At 44.5% G+C, this 20908-nt stretch overlaps 15 non-coding genes across 15 annotated transcripts; all 15 read right to left on the reverse strand.

The window, feature by feature from the left end:
* Window positions 1-584: 584 nt before the first annotated feature.
* LOC141250096 (U2 spliceosomal RNA) lies at window positions 585-775 on the reverse strand. The gene has a single exon (XR_012312453.1). It is a non-coding gene; the product is annotated as a U2 spliceosomal RNA (small nuclear RNA).
* Window positions 776-1893: 1118 nt separating this feature from the next.
* On the reverse strand, window positions 1894-2084 carry LOC141250098 (U2 spliceosomal RNA). The gene has a single exon (XR_012312455.1). It is a non-coding gene; the product is annotated as a U2 spliceosomal RNA (small nuclear RNA).
* Window positions 2085-3202: 1118 nt separating this feature from the next.
* On the reverse strand, window positions 3203-3393 carry LOC141250099 (U2 spliceosomal RNA). The gene has a single exon (XR_012312456.1). It is a non-coding gene; the product is annotated as a U2 spliceosomal RNA (small nuclear RNA).
* A 1118-nt stretch (window positions 3394-4511) lies between these two features.
* LOC141250100 (U2 spliceosomal RNA) lies at window positions 4512-4702 on the reverse strand. Its single transcript, XR_012312457.1, has one exon. It is a non-coding gene; the product is annotated as a U2 spliceosomal RNA (small nuclear RNA).
* A 1118-nt stretch (window positions 4703-5820) lies between these two features.
* On the reverse strand, window positions 5821-6011 carry LOC141250101 (U2 spliceosomal RNA). The gene has a single exon (XR_012312458.1). It is a non-coding gene; the product is annotated as a U2 spliceosomal RNA (small nuclear RNA).
* Window positions 6012-7129: 1118 nt separating this feature from the next.
* Window positions 7130-7320, reverse strand: LOC141250102 (U2 spliceosomal RNA). Its single transcript, XR_012312459.1, has one exon. It is a non-coding gene; the product is annotated as a U2 spliceosomal RNA (small nuclear RNA).
* Window positions 7321-8438: 1118 nt separating this feature from the next.
* Window positions 8439-8629, reverse strand: LOC141250103 (U2 spliceosomal RNA). The gene has a single exon (XR_012312460.1). It is a non-coding gene; the product is annotated as a U2 spliceosomal RNA (small nuclear RNA).
* Window positions 8630-11394: 2765 nt separating this feature from the next.
* Window positions 11395-11585, reverse strand: LOC141250104 (U2 spliceosomal RNA). The gene has a single exon (XR_012312461.1). It is a non-coding gene; the product is annotated as a U2 spliceosomal RNA (small nuclear RNA).
* A 1118-nt stretch (window positions 11586-12703) lies between these two features.
* LOC141250105 (U2 spliceosomal RNA) lies at window positions 12704-12894 on the reverse strand. The gene has a single exon (XR_012312462.1). It is a non-coding gene; the product is annotated as a U2 spliceosomal RNA (small nuclear RNA).
* A 1118-nt stretch (window positions 12895-14012) lies between these two features.
* LOC141250106 (U2 spliceosomal RNA) lies at window positions 14013-14203 on the reverse strand. The gene has a single exon (XR_012312463.1). It is a non-coding gene; the product is annotated as a U2 spliceosomal RNA (small nuclear RNA).
* A 1118-nt stretch (window positions 14204-15321) lies between these two features.
* LOC141250107 (U2 spliceosomal RNA) lies at window positions 15322-15512 on the reverse strand. The gene has a single exon (XR_012312464.1). It is a non-coding gene; the product is annotated as a U2 spliceosomal RNA (small nuclear RNA).
* Window positions 15513-16630: 1118 nt separating this feature from the next.
* On the reverse strand, window positions 16631-16821 carry LOC141250109 (U2 spliceosomal RNA). Its single transcript, XR_012312466.1, has one exon. It is a non-coding gene; the product is annotated as a U2 spliceosomal RNA (small nuclear RNA).
* Window positions 16822-17939: 1118 nt separating this feature from the next.
* LOC141250110 (U2 spliceosomal RNA) lies at window positions 17940-18130 on the reverse strand. Its single transcript, XR_012312467.1, has one exon. It is a non-coding gene; the product is annotated as a U2 spliceosomal RNA (small nuclear RNA).
* A 1118-nt stretch (window positions 18131-19248) lies between these two features.
* LOC141250111 (U2 spliceosomal RNA) lies at window positions 19249-19439 on the reverse strand. Its single transcript, XR_012312468.1, has one exon. It is a non-coding gene; the product is annotated as a U2 spliceosomal RNA (small nuclear RNA).
* Window positions 19440-20557: 1118 nt separating this feature from the next.
* On the reverse strand, window positions 20558-20748 carry LOC141250112 (U2 spliceosomal RNA). The gene has a single exon (XR_012312469.1). It is a non-coding gene; the product is annotated as a U2 spliceosomal RNA (small nuclear RNA).
* Window positions 20749-20908: the final 160 nt, after the last annotated feature.

Below are 20908 nucleotides of genomic sequence, written 5' to 3' on the forward strand. Positions count from 1 at the left end.
CAGACTAATCAACCAAACTTTTTGGGTTGGGTTCTCTTTTATAGTCTGCAGGCATTAAATGAAAGAAGTCAGTGTTCCAGCAGAAGGAGACAACGTTTCAGAAAAGGCATTGTAGCAAACCAAAAAAGAAATTTTAAGCGCAGCAGTGTAACCAGCGCACATACCTGTTAGCTCGGGTGAGTTTAAAAGGCTGCTGTTGATAACAAGGGCATTTGCTAAATAGATGGTGTGTGTGCAACAATATACTGAAAGGTCAATTATATTGTGCAGCTTATCTCACCACCTGTAGTTATTTAGGTGAAAGCTCCAAAATGCTTGCCTAATATGTCTGTTTATCCAAAAGGAAGTAGAAAGGGAGAGCTAGAAAGATAGCATTGCATCACATTACATGGCAATGCAATGCACAGTTGCTGAAGTTGAACCAAAATGAGCTTGTAATCTGGCTTCTGCAACTTTGAACATGAAAAATCCAATGAGGAGAAGAAAAGCAGAGCCAAAGAGTCCATCCCAAAATCCGACAAACAAGCAAAATGAACAAAAAACATTGAATTCAATTCTTTCTGATTTTAGAAACTGCATTAAAGAAGGGGTGCACCGGTCCTGGAGATACTGCAATACCAGGTCAATGCGTGGAGTGGACAGAGCAAGCTCTTTTTCCATCTCCCTGTTCTAAAAATCCATTTAATATATGGTCCCCAGATAGGGGACGTATCAGATATTAAACTGATAAGAACAGATACTACACTTGATCTTAGCCAAAAGGCCGAGAAGCGATAACCAGAATTGGTTTCAAACTACGGAGCCACCCAAGGATCCTAAAAAGTCCATTTGTGGAGATGAGCTCCTGGACTCCCGTTAAGAAGACATGTTGTCAACCTCTAGATCCCTTACATGCCTGCACTTTTCGGCTTGCTGCTGCTGCAATCCACGCGTTTTAGATCTGCATAACTCCACCTCTTTAAACACAGCACCTTCACCCCCTGCTGTTCCCACCCGCCTCAACACCGTTGGAAGGGAGGAGAACCAATTAAGGCGGGGGGTGGGGTGGAACGAGCAGCTGTCTACCCTTAGCAGGAGGGCTCCTGATTACATACCTCTCCTGCTGCTGCTGCTGCTGCTGGCTGTCCAGCAGCAGACTGAAGGTGGCTGCTGCTGTGCACAGGTATATAAAGGCTCAGAGCCTATTATGACACGCGCAGCCAGCGTTCCATTGCCACATTCCATCTACTGCAGGCAGGATACCTGGCTGGCTGAATGTCGCTGAGAAGCTCACAGAGACCGCCATAAGCAACAGTTTAACAGAATGCCACAGACTAATCAACCAAACTTTTTGGGTTGGGTTCTCTTTTATAGTCTGCAGGCATTAAATGAAAGAAGTCAGTGTTCCAGCAGAAGGAGACAACGTTTCAGAAAAGGCATTGTAGCAAACCAAAAAAGAAATTTTAAGCGCAGCAGTGTAACCAGCGCACATACCTGTTAGCTCGGGTGAGTTTAAAAGGCTGCTGTTGATAACAAGGGCATTTGCTAAATAGATGGTGTGTGTGCAACAATATACTGAAAGGTCAATTATATTGTGCAGCTTATCTCACCACCTGTAGTTATTTAGGTGAAAGCTCCAAAATGCTTGCCTAATATGTCTGTTTATCCAAAAGGAAGTAGAAAGGGAGAGCTAGAAAGATAGCATTGCATCACATTACATGGCAATGCAATGCACAGTTGCTGAAGTTGAACCAAAATGAGCTTGTAATCTGGCTTCTGCAACTTTGAACATGAAAAATCCAATGAGGAGAAGAAAAGCAGAGCCAAAGAGTCCATCCCAAAATCCGACAAACAAGCAAAATGAACAAAAAACATTGAATTCAATTCTTTCTGATTTTAGAAACTGCATTAAAGAAGGGGTGCACCGGTCCTGGAGATACTGCAATACCAGGTCAATGCGTGGAGTGGACAGAGCAAGCTCTTTTTCCATCTCCCTGTTCTAAAAATCCATTTAATATATGGTCCCCAGATAGGGGACGTATCAGATATTAAACTGATAAGAACAGATACTACACTTGATCTTAGCCAAAAGGCCGAGAAGCGATAACCAGAATTGGTTTCAAACTACGGAGCCACCCAAGGATCCTAAAAAGTCCATTTGTGGAGATGAGCTCCTGGACTCCCGTTAAGAAGACATGTTGTCAACCTCTAGATCCCTTACATGCCTGCACTTTTCGGCTTGCTGCTGCTGCAATCCACGCGTTTTAGATCTGCATAACTCCACCTCTTTAAACACAGCACCTTCACCCCCTGCTGTTCCCACCCGCCTCAACACCGTTGGAAGGGAGGAGAACCAATTAAGGCGGGGGGTGGGGTGGAACGAGCAGCTGTCTACCCTTAGCAGGAGGGCTCCTGATTACATACCTCTCCTGCTGCTGCTGCTGCTGCTGGCTGTCCAGCAGCAGACTGAAGGTGGCTGCTGCTGTGCACAGGTATATAAAGGCTCAGAGCCTATTATGACACGCGCAGCCAGCGTTCCATTGCCACATTCCATCTACTGCAGGCAGGATACCTGGCTGGCTGAATGTCGCTGAGAAGCTCACAGAGACCGCCATAAGCAACAGTTTAACAGAATGCCACAGACTAATCAACCAAACTTTTTGGGTTGGGTTCTCTTTTATAGTCTGCAGGCATTAAATGAAAGAAGTCAGTGTTCCAGCAGAAGGAGACAACGTTTCAGAAAAGGCATTGTAGCAAACCAAAAAAGAAATTTTAAGCGCAGCAGTGTAACCAGCGCACATACCTGTTAGCTCGGGTGAGTTTAAAAGGCTGCTGTTGATAACAAGGGCATTTGCTAAATAGATGGTGTGTGTGCAACAATATACTGAAAGGTCAATTATATTGTGCAGCTTATCTCACCACCTGTAGTTATTTAGGTGAAAGCTCCAAAATGCTTGCCTAATATGTCTGTTTATCCAAAAGGAAGTAGAAAGGGAGAGCTAGAAAGATAGCATTGCATCACATTACATGGCAATGCAATGCACAGTTGCTGAAGTTGAACCAAAATGAGCTTGTAATCTGGCTTCTGCAACTTTGAACATGAAAAATCCAATGAGGAGAAGAAAAGCAGAGCCAAAGAGTCCATCCCAAAATCCGACAAACAAGCAAAATGAACAAAAAACATTGAATTCAATTCTTTCTGATTTTAGAAACTGCATTAAAGAAGGGGTGCACCGGTCCTGGAGATACTGCAATACCAGGTCAATGCGTGGAGTGGACAGAGCAAGCTCTTTTTCCATCTCCCTGTTCTAAAAATCCATTTAATATATGGTCCCCAGATAGGGGACGTATCAGATATTAAACTGATAAGAACAGATACTACACTTGATCTTAGCCAAAAGGCCGAGAAGCGATAACCAGAATTGGTTTCAAACTACGGAGCCACCCAAGGATCCTAAAAAGTCCATTTGTGGAGATGAGCTCCTGGACTCCCGTTAAGAAGACATGTTGTCAACCTCTAGATCCCTTACATGCCTGCACTTTTCGGCTTGCTGCTGCTGCAATCCACGCGTTTTAGATCTGCATAACTCCACCTCTTTAAACACAGCACCTTCACCCCCTGCTGTTCCCACCCGCCTCAACACCGTTGGAAGGGAGGAGAACCAATTAAGGCGGGGGGTGGGGTGGAACGAGCAGCTGTCTACCCTTAGCAGGAGGGCTCCTGATTACATACCTCTCCTGCTGCTGCTGCTGCTGCTGGCTGTCCAGCAGCAGACTGAAGGTGGCTGCTGCTGTGCACAGGTATATAAAGGCTCAGAGCCTATTATGACACGCGCAGCCAGCGTTCCATTGCCACATTCCATCTACTGCAGGCAGGATACCTGGCTGGCTGAATGTCGCTGAGAAGCTCACAGAGACCGCCATAAGCAACAGTTTAACAGAATGCCACAGACTAATCAACCAAACTTTTTGGGTTGGGTTCTCTTTTATAGTCTGCAGGCATTAAATGAAAGAAGTCAGTGTTCCAGCAGAAGGAGACAACGTTTCAGAAAAGGCATTGTAGCAAACCAAAAAAGAAATTTTAAGCGCAGCAGTGTAACCAGCGCACATACCTGTTAGCTCGGGTGAGTTTAAAAGGCTGCTGTTGATAACAAGGGCATTTGCTAAATAGATGGTGTGTGTGCAACAATATACTGAAAGGTCAATTATATTGTGCAGCTTATCTCACCACCTGTAGTTATTTAGGTGAAAGCTCCAAAATGCTTGCCTAATATGTCTGTTTATCCAAAAGGAAGTAGAAAGGGAGAGCTAGAAAGATAGCATTGCATCACATTACATGGCAATGCAATGCACAGTTGCTGAAGTTGAACCAAAATGAGCTTGTAATCTGGCTTCTGCAACTTTGAACATGAAAAATCCAATGAGGAGAAGAAAAGCAGAGCCAAAGAGTCCATCCCAAAATCCGACAAACAAGCAAAATGAACAAAAAACATTGAATTCAATTCTTTCTGATTTTAGAAACTGCATTAAAGAAGGGGTGCACCGGTCCTGGAGATACTGCAATACCAGGTCAATGCGTGGAGTGGACAGAGCAAGCTCTTTTTCCATCTCCCTGTTCTAAAAATCCATTTAATATATGGTCCCCAGATAGGGGACGTATCAGATATTAAACTGATAAGAACAGATACTACACTTGATCTTAGCCAAAAGGCCGAGAAGCGATAACCAGAATTGGTTTCAAACTACGGAGCCACCCAAGGATCCTAAAAAGTCCATTTGTGGAGATGAGCTCCTGGACTCCCGTTAAGAAGACATGTTGTCAACCTCTAGATCCCTTACATGCCTGCACTTTTCGGCTTGCTGCTGCTGCAATCCACGCGTTTTAGATCTGCATAACTCCACCTCTTTAAACACAGCACCTTCACCCCCTGCTGTTCCCACCCGCCTCAACACCGTTGGAAGGGAGGAGAACCAATTAAGGCGGGGGGTGGGGTGGAACGAGCAGCTGTCTACCCTTAGCAGGAGGGCTCCTGATTACATACCTCTCCTGCTGCTGCTGCTGCTGCTGGCTGTCCAGCAGCAGACTGAAGGTGGCTGCTGCTGTGCACAGGTATATAAAGGCTCAGAGCCTATTATGACACGCGCAGCCAGCGTTCCATTGCCACATTCCATCTACTGCAGGCAGGATACCTGGCTGGCTGAATGTCGCTGAGAAGCTCACAGAGACCGCCATAAGCAACAGTTTAACAGAATGCCACAGACTAATCAACCAAACTTTTTGGGTTGGGTTCTCTTTTATAGTCTGCAGGCATTAAATGAAAGAAGTCAGTGTTCCAGCAGAAGGAGACAACGTTTCAGAAAAGGCATTGTAGCAAACCAAAAAAGAAATTTTAAGCGCAGCAGTGTAACCAGCGCACATACCTGTTAGCTCGGGTGAGTTTAAAAGGCTGCTGTTGATAACAAGGGCATTTGCTAAATAGATGGTGTGTGTGCAACAATATACTGAAAGGTCAATTATATTGTGCAGCTTATCTCACCACCTGTAGTTATTTAGGTGAAAGCTCCAAAATGCTTGCCTAATATGTCTGTTTATCCAAAAGGAAGTAGAAAGGGAGAGCTAGAAAGATAGCATTGCATCACATTACATGGCAATGCAATGCACAGTTGCTGAAGTTGAACCAAAATGAGCTTGTAATCTGGCTTCTGCAACTTTGAACATGAAAAATCCAATGAGGAGAAGAAAAGCAGAGCCAAAGAGTCCATCCCAAAATCCGACAAACAAGCAAAATGAACAAAAAACATTGAATTCAATTCTTTCTGATTTTAGAAACTGCATTAAAGAAGGGGTGCACCGGTCCTGGAGATACTGCAATACCAGGTCAATGCGTGGAGTGGACAGAGCAAGCTCTTTTTCCATCTCCCTGTTCTAAAAATCCATTTAATATATGGTCCCCAGATAGGGGACGTATCAGATATTAAACTGATAAGAACAGATACTACACTTGATCTTAGCCAAAAGGCCGAGAAGCGATAACCAGAATTGGTTTCAAACTACGGAGCCACCCAAGGATCCTAAAAAGTCCATTTGTGGAGATGAGCTCCTGGACTCCCGTTAAGAAGACATGTTGTCAACCTCTAGATCCCTTACATGCCTGCACTTTTCGGCTTGCTGCTGCTGCAATCCACGCGTTTTAGATCTGCATAACTCCACCTCTTTAAACACAGCACCTTCACCCCCTGCTGTTCCCACCCGCCTCAACACCGTTGGAAGGGAGGAGAACCAATTAAGGCGGGGGGTGGGGTGGAACGAGCAGCTGTCTACCCTTAGCAGGAGGGCTCCTGATTACATACCTCTCCTGCTGCTGCTGCTGCTGCTGGCTGTCCAGCAGCAGACTGAAGGTGGCTGCTGCTGTGCACAGGTATATAAAGGCTCAGAGCCTATTATGACACGCGCAGCCAGCGTTCCATTGCCACATTCCATCTACTGCAGGCAGGATACCTGGCTGGCTGAATGTCGCTGAGAAGCTCACAGAGACCGCCATAAGCAACAGTTTAACAGAATGCCACAGACTAATCAACCAAACTTTTTGGGTTGGGTTCTCTTTTATAGTCTGCAGGCATTAAATGAAAGAAGTCAGTGTTCCAGCAGAAGGAGACAACGTTTCAGAAAAGGCATTGTAGCAAACCAAAAAAGAAATTTTAAGCGCAGCAGTGTAACCAGCGCACATACCTGTTAGCTCGGGTGAGTTTAAAAGGCTGCTGTTGATAACAAGGGCATTTGCTAAATAGATGGTGTGTGTGCAACAATATACTGAAAGGTCAATTATATTGTGCAGCTTATCTCACCACCTGTAGTTATTTAGGTGAAAGCTCCAAAATGCTTGCCTAATATGTCTGTTTATCCAAAAGGAAGTAGAAAGGGAGAGCTAGAAAGATAGCATTGCATCACATTACATGGCAATGCAATGCACAGTTGCTGAAGTTGAACCAAAATGAGCTTGTAATCTGGCTTCTGCAACTTTGAACATGAAAAATCCAATGAGGAGAAGAAAAGCAGAGCCAAAGAGTCCATCCCAAAATCCGACAAACAAGCAAAATGAACAAAAAACATTGAATTCAATTCTTTCTGATTTTAGAAACTGCATTAAAGAAGGGGTGCACCGGTCCTGGAGATACTGCAATACCAGGTCAATGCGTGGAGTGGACAGAGCAAGCTCTTTTTCCATCTCCCTGTTCTAAAAATCCATTTAATATATGGTCCCCAGATAGGGGACGTATCAGATATTAAACTGATAAGAACAGATACTACACTTGATCTTAGCCAAAAGGCCGAGAAGCGATAACCAGAATTGGTTTCAAACTACGGAGCCACCCAAGGATCCTAAAAAGTCCATTTGTGGAGATGAGCTCCTGGACTCCCGTTAAGAAGACATGTTGTCAACCTCTAGATCCCTTACATGCCTGCACTTTTCGGCTTGCTGCTGCTGCAATCCACGCGTTTTAGATCTGCATAACTCCACCTCTTTAAACACAGCACCTTCACCCCCTGCTGTTCCCACCCGCCTCAACACCGTTGGAAGGGAGGAGAACCAATTAAGGCGGGGGGTGGGGTGGAACGAGCAGCTGTCTACCCTTAGCAGGAGGGCTCCTGATTACATACCTCTCCTGCTGCTGCTGCTGCTGCTGGCTGTCCAGCAGCAGACTGAAGGTGGCTGCTGCTGTGCACAGGTATATAAAGGCTCAGAGCCTATTATGACACGCGCAGCCAGCGTTCCATTGCCACATTCCATCTACTGCAGGCAGGATACCTGGCTGGCTGAATGTCGCTGAGAAGCTCACAGAGACCGCCATAAGCAACAGTTTAACAGAATGCCACAGACTAATCAACCAAACTTTTTGGGTTGGGTTCTCTTTTATAGTCTGCAGGCATTAAATGAAAGAAGTCAGTGTTCCAGCAGAAGGAGACAACGTTTCAGAAAAGGCATTGTAGCAAACCAAAAAAGAAATTTTAAGCGCAGCAGTGTAACCAGCGCACATACCTGTTAGCTCGGGTGAGTTTAAAAGGCTGCTGTTGATAACAAGGGCATTTGCTAAATAGATGGTGTGTGTGCAACAATATACTGAAAGGTCAATTATATTGTGCAGCTTATCTCACCACCTGTAGTTATTTAGGTGAAAGCTCCAAAATGCTTGCCTAATATGTCTGTTTATCCAAAAGGAAGTAGAAAGGGAGAGCTAGAAAGATAGCATTGCATCACATTACATGGCAATGCAATGCACAGTTGCTGAAGTTGAACCAAAATGAGCTTGTAATCTGGCTTCTGCAACTTTGAACATGAAAAATCCAATGAGGAGAAGAAAAGCAGAGCCAAAGAGTCCATCCCAAAATCCGACAAACAAGCAAAATGAACAAAAAACATTGAATTCAATTCTTTCTGATTTTAGAAACTGCATTAAAGAAGGGGTGCACCGGTCCTGGAGATACTGCAATACCAGGTCAATGCGTGGAGTGGACAGAGCAAGCTCTTTTTCCATCTCCCTGTTCTAAAAATCCATTTAATATATGGTCCCCAGATAGGGGACGTATCAGATATTAAACTGATAAGAACAGATACTACACTTGATCTTAGCCAAAAGGCCGAGAAGCGATAACCAGAATTGGTTTCAAACTACGGAGCCACCCAAGGATCCTAAAAAGTCCATTTGTGGAGATGAGCTCCTGGACTCCCGTTAAGAAGACATGTTGTCAACCTCTAGATCCCTTACATGCCTGCACTTTTCGGCTTGCTGCTGCTGCAATCCACGCGTTTTAGATCTGCATAACTCCACCTCTTTAAACACAGCACCTTCACCCCCTGCTGTTCCCACCCGCCTCAACACCGTTGGAAGGGAGGAGAACCAATTAAGGCGGGGGGTGGGGTGGAACGAGCAGCTGTCTACCCTTAGCAGGAGGGCTCCTGATTACATACCTCTCCTGCTGCTGCTGCTGCTGGCTGTCCAGCAGCAGACTGAAGGTGGCTGCTGCTGTGCACAGGTATATAAAGGCTCAGAGCCTATTATGACACGCGCAGCCAGCGTTCCATTGCCACATTCCATCTACTGCAGGCAGGATACCTGGCTGGCTGAATGTCGCTGAGAAGCTCACAGAGACCGCCATAAGCAACAGTTTAACAGAATGCCACAGACTAATCAACCAAACTTTTTGGGTTGGGTTCTCTTTTATAGTCTGCAGGCATTAAATGAAAGAAGTCAGTGTTCCAGCAGAAGGAGACAACGTTTCAGAAAAGGCATTGTAGCAAACCAAAAAAGAAATTTTAAGCGCAGCAGTGTAACCAGCGCACATACAGTCATATGAAAAAGTTTGGGCACCCCTATTAATCTTAAGCTTAATGTTTTATAAAAATTGGTGTTTTTGCAACAGCTATTTCAGTTTGATATATGTAATAACTGTTGGACACAGTAATGTTTCTGCCTTGAAATGAGGTTTATTGTGCTAACAGAAAATGTGCAATCTGCATTCAAACAAAATTTGACCGGTGCATAAGTATGGGCACCCTTATCATTTTCTTGTTTTAAATACTCCTGCCTACTTTTTACTGACTTACTAAAGCACTTTTTTTGGTTTTGTAACCTCATTGAGCTTTGAACTTTATAGCCAGGTGTATGCAATCATGAGAAAAGCTACTTAAAGTGGCCACTTGCAAGTTGTTCTCCTGTTTGAATCTCCTCTGAAGAGTGGCATCATGGGCTCCTCAAAACAACTGTCAAATGATCTGAAAACAAAGATTATTCAACATAGTTGTTCAGGGGAAGGATACAAAAAGCTGTCTCAGAGATTTAACCTGTCAGTTTCCACTGTGAGGAACATAGTAAGGAAATGGAAGAACATAGGGACAGTTCTTGTTAAGGCCAGAAGTGTCAGGACAAGAAAAACATCAGAAAGGCAGAGAAGAAGAATGGTGAGATCAGTCAAGGACAATCCTCAGACCACCTCCAGAGAGCTGCAGCATCAACTTGCTGCAGATGGTGTCACTGTGCATCGGTCAACTATACAACGCACTTTGCACAAGGAGAAGCTGTATGGGAGAGTGATGCGAAAGAAGCCGTTTCTGCAAGTACGCACAAACAGAGTCGGCTGAGGTATGCAAAAGCACATTTGAAGAAGCCTATTTCTTTTTGGAAGAAGGTCCTGTGGACTGATGAAACCAAGATTGAGTTGTCTGGTCATACAAAAAGGCGTTATGCATGGTGGCAAAAAAACACAGCATTCCAAGAAAAACACTTGCTACCCACAGTAAAATTTGGTGGAGGTTCCATCATGCTTTGGGGCTGTGTGGTCAATGCCGGCACTGGGAATCTTGTTAAAGTTGAGGGACGCATGGATTCCACTCAGTATCAGCAGATTCTTGGCAATAGTGTTCAAGAATCAGTGATAAAGTTGAAGTTACGCAGTGGATGGATCTTTCAGCAAGACAATGATCCAAAACACCGCTCCAAATCTACTCAGGCATTCATGCAGAGGAACAATTACAATGTTCTGGAATGGCCATCCCAGTCCCCAGACCTGAATATCATTGAACATCTGTGGGATCATTTGAAGAGGCTGTCCATGCTCGGCGACCATCAAACTTAACTGAACTGGAATTGTTTTGTAAAGAGGAATGGTCAAAAATACCTTCATCCAGGATCCAGGAACTCATTAAAAGCTACAGGAAGCGACTAGAGGCTGTTATTTTTGCAAAAGGAGGATCTACTAAATATTAATGTCACTTTTCTGGTGAGGTGCCCATACTTATGCACCTGTCAAATTTTGTTTGAATGCAGATTGCACATTTTCTGTTAGTACAATAAACCTCATTTCAAGGCAGAAACATTACTGTATCCAACAGTTATTACATATATCAAACTGAAATAGCTGTTGCAAAAACACCAATTTTTATAAAACATTAAGCTTAAGATTAATAGGGGTGCCCAAACTTTTTCATATGACTGTACCTGTTAGCTCGGGTGAGTTTAAAAGGCTGCTGTTGATAACAAGGGCATTTGCTAAATAGATGGTGTGTGTGCAACAATATACTGAAAGGTCAATTATATTGTGCAGCTTATCTCACCACCTGTAGTTATTTAGGTGAAAGCTCCAAAATGCTTGCCTAATATGTCTGTTTATCCAAAAGGAAGTAGAAAGGGAGAGCTAGAAAGATAGCATTGCATCACATTACATGGCAATGCAATGCACAGTTGCTGAAGTTGAACCAAAATGAGCTTGTAATCTGGCTTCTGCAACTTTGAACATGAAAAATCCAATGAGGAGAAGAAAAGCAGAGCCAAAGAGTCCATCCCAAAATCCGACAAACAAGCAAAATGAACAAAAAACATTGAATTCAATTCTTTCTGATTTTAGAAACTGCATTAAAGAAGGGGTGCACCGGTCCTGGAGATACTGCAATACCAGGTCAATGCGTGGAGTGGACAGAGCAAGCTCTTTTTCCATCTCCCTGTTCTAAAAATCCATTTAATATATGGTCCCCAGATAGGGGACGTATCAGATATTAAACTGATAAGAACAGATACTACACTTGATCTTAGCCAAAAGGCCGAGAAGCGATAACCAGAATTGGTTTCAAACTACGGAGCCACCCAAGGATCCTAAAAAGTCCATTTGTGGAGATGAGCTCCTGGACTCCCGTTAAGAAGACATGTTGTCAACCTCTAGATCCCTTACATGCCTGCACTTTTCGGCTTGCTGCTGCTGCAATCCACGCGTTTTAGATCTGCATAACTCCACCTCTTTAAACACAGCACCTTCACCCCCTGCTGTTCCCACCCGCCTCAACACCGTTGGAAGGGAGGAGAACCAATTAAGGCGGGGGGTGGGGTGGAACGAGCAGCTGTCTACCCTTAGCAGGAGGGCTCCTGATTACATACCTCTCCTGCTGCTGCTGCTGCTGCTGGCTGTCCAGCAGCAGACTGAAGGTGGCTGCTGCTGTGCACAGGTATATAAAGGCTCAGAGCCTATTATGACACGCGCAGCCAGCGTTCCATTGCCACATTCCATCTACTGCAGGCAGGATACCTGGCTGGCTGAATGTCGCTGAGAAGCTCACAGAGACCGCCATAAGCAACAGTTTAACAGAATGCCACAGACTAATCAACCAAACTTTTTGGGTTGGGTTCTCTTTTATAGTCTGCAGGCATTAAATGAAAGAAGTCAGTGTTCCAGCAGAAGGAGACAACGTTTCAGAAAAGGCATTGTAGCAAACCAAAAAAGAAATTTTAAGCGCAGCAGTGTAACCAGCGCACATACCTGTTAGCTCGGGTGAGTTTAAAAGGCTGCTGTTGATAACAAGGGCATTTGCTAAATAGATGGTGTGTGTGCAACAATATACTGAAAGGTCAATTATATTGTGCAGCTTATCTCACCACCTGTAGTTATTTAGGTGAAAGCTCCAAAATGCTTGCCTAATATGTCTGTTTATCCAAAAGGAAGTAGAAAGGGAGAGCTAGAAAGATAGCATTGCATCACATTACATGGCAATGCAATGCACAGTTGCTGAAGTTGAACCAAAATGAGCTTGTAATCTGGCTTCTGCAACTTTGAACATGAAAAATCCAATGAGGAGAAGAAAAGCAGAGCCAAAGAGTCCATCCCAAAATCCGACAAACAAGCAAAATGAACAAAAAACATTGAATTCAATTCTTTCTGATTTTAGAAACTGCATTAAAGAAGGGGTGCACCGGTCCTGGAGATACTGCAATACCAGGTCAATGCGTGGAGTGGACAGAGCAAGCTCTTTTTCCATCTCCCTGTTCTAAAAATCCATTTAATATATGGTCCCCAGATAGGGGACGTATCAGATATTAAACTGATAAGAACAGATACTACACTTGATCTTAGCCAAAAGGCCGAGAAGCGATAACCAGAATTGGTTTCAAACTACGGAGCCACCCAAGGATCCTAAAAAGTCCATTTGTGGAGATGAGCTCCTGGACTCCCGTTAAGAAGACATGTTGTCAACCTCTAGATCCCTTACATGCCTGCACTTTTCGGCTTGCTGCTGCTGCAATCCACGCGTTTTAGATCTGCATAACTCCACCTCTTTAAACACAGCACCTTCACCCCCTGCTGTTCCCACCCGCCTCAACACCGTTGGAAGGGAGGAGAACCAATTAAGGCGGGGGGTGGGGTGGAACGAGCAGCTGTCTACCCTTAGCAGGAGGGCTCCTGATTACATACCTCTCCTGCTGCTGCTGCTGCTGCTGGCTGTCCAGCAGCAGACTGAAGGTGGCTGCTGCTGTGCACAGGTATATAAAGGCTCAGAGCCTATTATGACACGCGCAGCCAGCGTTCCATTGCCACATTCCATCTACTGCAGGCAGGATACCTGGCTGGCTGAATGTCGCTGAGAAGCTCACAGAGACCGCCATAAGCAACAGTTTAACAGAATGCCACAGACTAATCAACCAAACTTTTTGGGTTGGGTTCTCTTTTATAGTCTGCAGGCATTAAATGAAAGAAGTCAGTGTTCCAGCAGAAGGAGACAACGTTTCAGAAAAGGCATTGTAGCAAACCAAAAAAGAAATTTTAAGCGCAGCAGTGTAACCAGCGCACATACCTGTTAGCTCGGGTGAGTTTAAAAGGCTGCTGTTGATAACAAGGGCATTTGCTAAATAGATGGTGTGTGTGCAACAATATACTGAAAGGTCAATTATATTGTGCAGCTTATCTCACCACCTGTAGTTATTTAGGTGAAAGCTCCAAAATGCTTGCCTAATATGTCTGTTTATCCAAAAGGAAGTAGAAAGGGAGAGCTAGAAAGATAGCATTGCATCACATTACATGGCAATGCAATGCACAGTTGCTGAAGTTGAACCAAAATGAGCTTGTAATCTGGCTTCTGCAACTTTGAACATGAAAAATCCAATGAGGAGAAGAAAAGCAGAGCCAAAGAGTCCATCCCAAAATCCGACAAACAAGCAAAATGAACAAAAAACATTGAATTCAATTCTTTCTGATTTTAGAAACTGCATTAAAGAAGGGGTGCACCGGTCCTGGAGATACTGCAATACCAGGTCAATGCGTGGAGTGGACAGAGCAAGCTCTTTTTCCATCTCCCTGTTCTAAAAATCCATTTAATATATGGTCCCCAGATAGGGGACGTATCAGATATTAAACTGATAAGAACAGATACTACACTTGATCTTAGCCAAAAGGCCGAGAAGCGATAACCAGAATTGGTTTCAAACTACGGAGCCACCCAAGGATCCTAAAAAGTCCATTTGTGGAGATGAGCTCCTGGACTCCCGTTAAGAAGACATGTTGTCAACCTCTAGATCCCTTACATGCCTGCACTTTTCGGCTTGCTGCTGCTGCAATCCACGCGTTTTAGATCTGCATAACTCCACCTCTTTAAACACAGCACCTTCACCCCCTGCTGTTCCCACCCGCCTCAACACCGTTGGAAGGGAGGAGAACCAATTAAGGCGGGGGGTGGGGTGGAACGAGCAGCTGTCTACCCTTAGCAGGAGGGCTCCTGATTACATACCTCTCCTGCTGCTGCTGCTGCTGCTGGCTGTCCAGCAGCAGACTGAAGGTGGCTGCTGCTGTGCACAGGTATATAAAGGCTCAGAGCCTATTATGACACGCGCAGCCAGCGTTCCATTGCCACATTCCATCTACTGCAGGCAGGATACCTGGCTGGCTGAATGTCGCTGAGAAGCTCACAGAGACCGCCATAAGCAACAGTTTAACAGAATGCCACAGACTAATCAACCAAACTTTTTGGGTTGGGTTCTCTTTTATAGTCTGCAGGCATTAAATGAAAGAAGTCAGTGTTCCAGCAGAAGGAGACAACGTTTCAGAAAAGGCATTGTAGCAAACCAAAAAAGAAATTTTAAGCGCAGCAGTGTAACCAGCGCACATACCTGTTAGCTCGGGTGAGTTTAAAAGGCTGCTGTTGATAACAAGGGCATTTGCTAAATAGATGGTGTGTGTGCAACAATATACTGAAAGGTCAATTATATTGTGCAGCTTATCTCACCACCTGTAGTTATTTAGGTGAAAGCTCCAAAATGCTTGCCTAATATGTCTGTTTATCCAAAAGGAAGTAGAAAGGGAGAGCTAGAAAGATAGCATTGCATCACATTACATGGCAATGCAATGCACAGTTGCTGAAGTTGAACCAAAATGAGCTTGTAATCTGGCTTCTGCAACTTTGAACATGAAAAATCCAATGAGGAGAAGAAAAGCAGAGCCAAAGAGTCCATCCCAAAATCCGACAAACAAGCAAAATGAACAAAAAACATTGAATTCAATTCTTTCTGATTTTAGAAACTGCATTAAAGAAGGGGTGCACCGGTCCTGGAGATACTGCAATACCAGGTCAATGCGTGGAGTGGACAGAGCAAGCTCTTTTTCCATCTCCCTGTTCTAAAAATCCATTTAATATATGGTCCCCAGATAGGGGACGTATCAGATATTAAACTGATAAGAACAGATACTACACTTGATCTTAGCCAAAAGGCCGAGAAGCGATAACCAGAATTGGTTTCAAACTACGGAGCCACCCAAGGATCCTAAAAAGTCCATTTGTGGAGATGAGCTCCTGGACTCCCGTTAAGAAGACATGTTGTCAACCTCTAGATCCCTTACATGCCTGCACTTTTCGGCTTGCTGCTGCTGCAATCCACGCGTTTTAGATCTGCATAACTCCACCTCTTTAAACACAGCACCTTCACCCCCTGCTGTTCCCACCCGCCTCAACACCGTTGGAAGGGAGGAGAACCAATTAAGGCGGGGGGTGGGGTGGAACGAGCAGCTGTCTACCCTTAGCAGGAGGGCTCCTGATTACATACCTCTCCTGCTGCTGCTGCTGCTGCTGGCTGTCCAGCAGCAGACTGAAGGTGGCTGCTGCTGTGCACAGGTATATAAAGGCTCAGAGCCTATTATGACACGCGCAGCCAGCGTTCCATTGCCACATTCCATCTACTGCAGGCAGGATACCTGGCTGGCTGAATGTCGCTGAGAAGCTCACAGAGACCGCCATAAGCAACAGTTTAACAGAATGCCACAGACTAATCAACCAAACTTTTTGGGTTGGGTTCTCTTTTATAGTCTGCAGGCATTAAATGAAAGAAGTCAGTGTTCCAGCAGAAGGAGACAACGTTTCAGAAAAGGCATTGTAGCAAACCAAAAAAGAAATTTTAAGCGCAGCAGTGTAACCAGCGCACATACCTGTTAGCTCGGGTGAGTTTAAAAGGCTGCTGTTGATAACAAGGGCATTTGCTAAATAGATGGTGTGTGTGCAACAATATACTGAAAGGTCAATTATATTGTGCAGCTTATCTCACCACCTGTAGTTATTTAGGTGAAAGCTCCAAAATGCTTGCCTAATATGTCTGTTTATCCAAAAGGAAGTAGAAAGGGAGAGCTAGAAAGATAGCATTGCATCACATTACATGGCAATGCAATGCACAGTTGCTGAAGTTGAACCAAAATGAGCTTGTAATCTGGCTTCTGCAACTTTGAACATGAAAAATCCAATGAGGAGAAGAAAAGCAGAGCCAAAGAGTCCATCCCAAAATCCGACAAACAAGCAAAATGAACAAAAAACATTGAATTCAATTCTTTCTGATTTTAGAAACTGCATTAAAGAAGGGGTGCACCGGTCCTGGAGATACTGCAATACCAGGTCAATGCGTGGAGTGGACAGAGCAAGCTCTTTTTCCATCTCCCTGTTCTAAAAATCCATTTAATATATGGTCCCCAGATAGGGGACGTATCAGATATTAAACTGATAAGAACAGATACTACACTTGATCTTAGCCAAAAGGCCGAGAAGCGATAACCAGAATTGGTTTCAAACTACGGAGCCACCCAAGGATCCTAAAAAGTCCATTTGTGGAGATGAGCTCCTGGACTCCCGTTAAGAAGACATGTTGTCAACCTCTAGATCCCTTACATGCCTGCACTTTTCGGCTTGCTGCTGCTGCAATCCACGCGTTTTAGATCTGCATAACTCCACCTCTTTAAACACAGCACCTTCACCCCCTGCTGTTCCCACCCGCCTCAACACCGTTGGAAGGGAGGAGAACCAATTAAGGCGGGGGGTGGGGTGGAACGAGCAGCTGTCTACCCTTAGCAGGAGGGCTCCTGATTACATACCTCTCCTGCTGCTGCTGCTGCTGCTGGCTGTCCAGCAGCAGACTGAAGGTGGCTGCTGCTGTGCACAGGTATATAAAGGCTCAGAGCCTATTATGACACGCGCAGCCAGCGTTCCATTGCCACATTCCATCTACTGCAGGCAGGATACCTGGCTGGCTGAATGTCGCTGAGAAGCTCACAGAGACCGCCATAAGCAACAGTTTAACAGAATGCCACAGACTAATCAACCAAACTTTTTGGGTTGGGTTCTCTTTTATAGTCTGCAGGCATTAAATGAAAGAAGTCAGTGTTCCAGCAGAAGGAGACAACGTTTCAGAAAAGGCATTGTAGCAAACCAAAAAAGAAATTTTAAGCGCAGCAGTGTAACCAGCGCACATACCTGTTAGCTCGGGTGAGTTTAAAAGGCTGCTGTTGATAACAAGGGCATTTGCTAAATAGATGGTGTGTGTGCAACAATATACTGAAAGGTCAATTATATTGTGCAGCTTATCTCACCACCTGTAGTTATTTAGGTGAAAGCTCCAAAATGCTTGCCTAATATGTCTGTTTATCCAAAAGGAAGTAGAAAGGGAGAGCTAGAAAGATAGCATTGCATCACATTACATGGCAATGCAATGCACAGTTGCTGAAGTTGAACCAAAATGAGCTTGTAATCTGGCTTCTGCAACTTTGAACATGAAAAATCCAATGAGGAGAAGAAAAGCAGAGCCAAAGAGTCCATCCCAAAATCCGACAAACAAGCAAAATGAACAAAAAACATTGAATTCAATTCTTTCTGATTTTAGAAACTGCATTAAAGAAGGGGTGCACCGGTCCTGGAGATACTGCAATACCAGGTCAATGCGTGGAGTGGACAGAGCAAGCTCTTTTTCCATCTCCCTGTTCTAAAAATCCATTTAATATATGGTCCCCAGATAGGGGACGTATCAGATATTAAACTGATAAGAACAGATACTACACTTGATCTTAGCCAAAAGGCCGAGAAGCGATAACCAGAATTGGTTTCAAACTATGGAGCCACCCAAGGATCCTAAAAAGTCCATTTGTGGAGATGAGCTCCTGGACTCCCGTTAAGAAGACATGTTGTCAACCTCTAGATCCCTTACATGCCTGCACTTTTCGGCTTGCTGCTGCTGCAATCCACGCGTTTTAGATCTGCATAACTCCACCTCTTTAAACACAGCACCTTCACCCCCTGCTGTTCCCACCCGCCTCAACACCGTTGGAAGGGAGGAGAACCAATTAAGGCGGGGGGTGGGGTGGAACGAGCAGCTGTCTACCCTTAGCAGGAGGGCTCCTGATTACATACCTCTCCTGCTGCTGCTGCTGCTGCTGGCTGTCCAGCAGCAGACTGAAGGTGGCTGCTGCTGTGCACAGGTATATAAAGGCTCAGAGCCTATTATGACACGCGCAGCCAGCGTTCCATTGCCACATTCCATCTACTGCAGGCAGGATACCTGGCTGGCTGAATGTCGCTGAGAAGCTCACAGAGACCGCCATAAGCAACAGTTTAACAGAATGCCACAGACTAATCAACCAAACTTTTTGGGTTGGGTTCTCTTTTATAGTCTGCAGGCATTAAATGAAAGAAGTCAGTGTTCCAGCAGAAGGAGACAACGTTTCAGAAAAGGCATTGTAGCAAACCAAAAAAGAAATTTTAAGCGCAGCAGTGTAACCAGCGCACATACCTGTTAGCTCGGGTGAGTTTAAAAGGCTGCTGTTGATAACAAGGGCATTTGCTAAATAGATGGTGTGTGTGCAACAATATACTGAAAGGTCAATTATATTGTGCAGCTTATCTCACCACCTGTAGTTATTTAGGTGAAAGCTCCAAAATGCTTGCCTAATATGTCTGTTTATCCAAAAGGAAGTAGAAAGGGAGAGCTAGAAAGATAGCATTGCATCACATTACATGGCAATGCAATGCACAGTTGCTGAAGTTGAACCAAAATGAGCTTGTAATCTGGCTTCTGCAACTTTGAACATGAAAAATCCAATGAGGAGAAGAAAAGCAGAGCCAAAGAGTCCATCCCAAAATCCGACAAACAAGCAAAATGAACAAAAAACATTGAATTCAATTCTTTCTGATTTTAGAAACTGCATTAAAGAAGGGGTGCACCGGTCCTGGAGATACTGCAATACCAGGTCAATGCGTGGAGTGGACAGAGCAAGCTCTTTTTCCATCTCCCTGTTCTAAAAATCCATTTAATATATGGTCCCCAGATAGGGGACGTATCAGATATTAAACTGATAAGAACAGATACTACACTTGATCTTAGCCAAAAGGCCGAGAAGCGATAACCAGAATTGGTTTCAAACTACGGAGCCACCCAAGGATCCTAAAAAGTCCATTTGTGGAGATGAGCTCCTGGACTCCCGTTAAGAAGACATGTTGTCAACCTCTAGATCCCTTACATGCCTGCACTTTTCGGCTTGCTGCTGCTGCAATCCACGCGTTTTAGATCTGCATAACTCCACCTCTTTAAACACAGCACCTTCACCCCCTGCTGTTCCCACCCGCCTCAACACCGTTGGAAGGGAGGAGAACCAATTAAGGCGGGGGGTGGGGTGGAACGAGCAGCTGTCTACCCTTAGCAGGAGGGCTCCTGATTACATACCTCTCCTGCTGCTGCTGCTGCTGCTGGCTGTCCAGCAGCAGACTGAAGGTGGCTGCTGCTGTGCACAGGTATATAAAGGCTCAGAGCCTATTATGACACGCGCAGCCAGCGTTCCATTGCCACATTCCATCTACTGCAGGCAGGATACCTGGCTGGCTGAATGTCGCTGAGAAGCTCACAGAGACCGCCATAAGCAACAGTTTAACAGAATGCCACAGACTAATCAACCAAACTTTTTGGGTTGGGTTCTCTTTTATAGTCTGCAGGCATTAAATGAAAGAAGTCAGTGTTCCAGCAGAAGGAGACAACGTTTCAGAAAAGGCATTGTAGCAAACCAAAAAAGAAATTTTAAGCGCAGCAGTGTAACCAGCGCACATACCTGTTAGCTCGGGTGAGTTTAAAAGGCTGCTGTTGATAACAAGGGCATTTGCTAAATAGATGGTGTGTGTGCAACAATATACTGAAAGGTCAATTATATTGTGCAGCTTATCTCACCACCTGTAGTTATTTAGGTGAAAGCTCCAAAATGCTTGCCTAATATGTCTGTTTATCCAAAAGGAAGTAGAAAGGGAGAGCTAGAAAGATAGCATTGCATCACATTACATGGCAATGCAATGCACAGTTGCTGAAGTTGAACCAAAATGAGCTTGTAATCTGGCTTCTGCAACTTTGAACATGAAAAATCCAATGAGGAGAAGAAAAGCAGAGCCAAAGAGTCCATCCCAAAATCCGACAAACAAGCAAAATGAACAAAAAACATTGAATTCAATTCTTTCTGATTTTAGAAACTGCATTAAAGAAGGGGTGCACCGGTCCTGGAGATACTGCAATACCAGGTCAATGCGTGGAGTGGACAGAGCAAGCTCTTTTTCCATCTCCCTGTTCTAAAAATCCATTTAATATATGGTCCCCAGATAGGGGACGTATCAGATATTAAACTGATAAGAACAGATACTACACTTGATCTTAGCCAAAAGGCCGAGAAGCGATAACCAGAATTGGTTTCAAACTACGGAGCCACCCAAGGATCCTAAAAAGTCCATTTGTGGAGATGAGCTCCTGGACTCCCGTTAAGAAGACATGTTGTCAACCTCTAGATCCCTTACATGCCTGCACTTTTCGGCTTGCTGCTGCTGCAATCCACGCGTTT

The sequence above is a fragment of the Phyllobates terribilis genome, unplaced genomic scaffold, assembly GCF_046119375.1.
Source record: "Phyllobates terribilis strain yellow unplaced genomic scaffold, ASM4611937v1 Scaffold_5349__1_contigs__length_52371, whole genome shotgun sequence".
NCBI lineage: Eukaryota > Metazoa > Chordata > Amphibia > Anura > Dendrobatidae > Phyllobates > Phyllobates terribilis.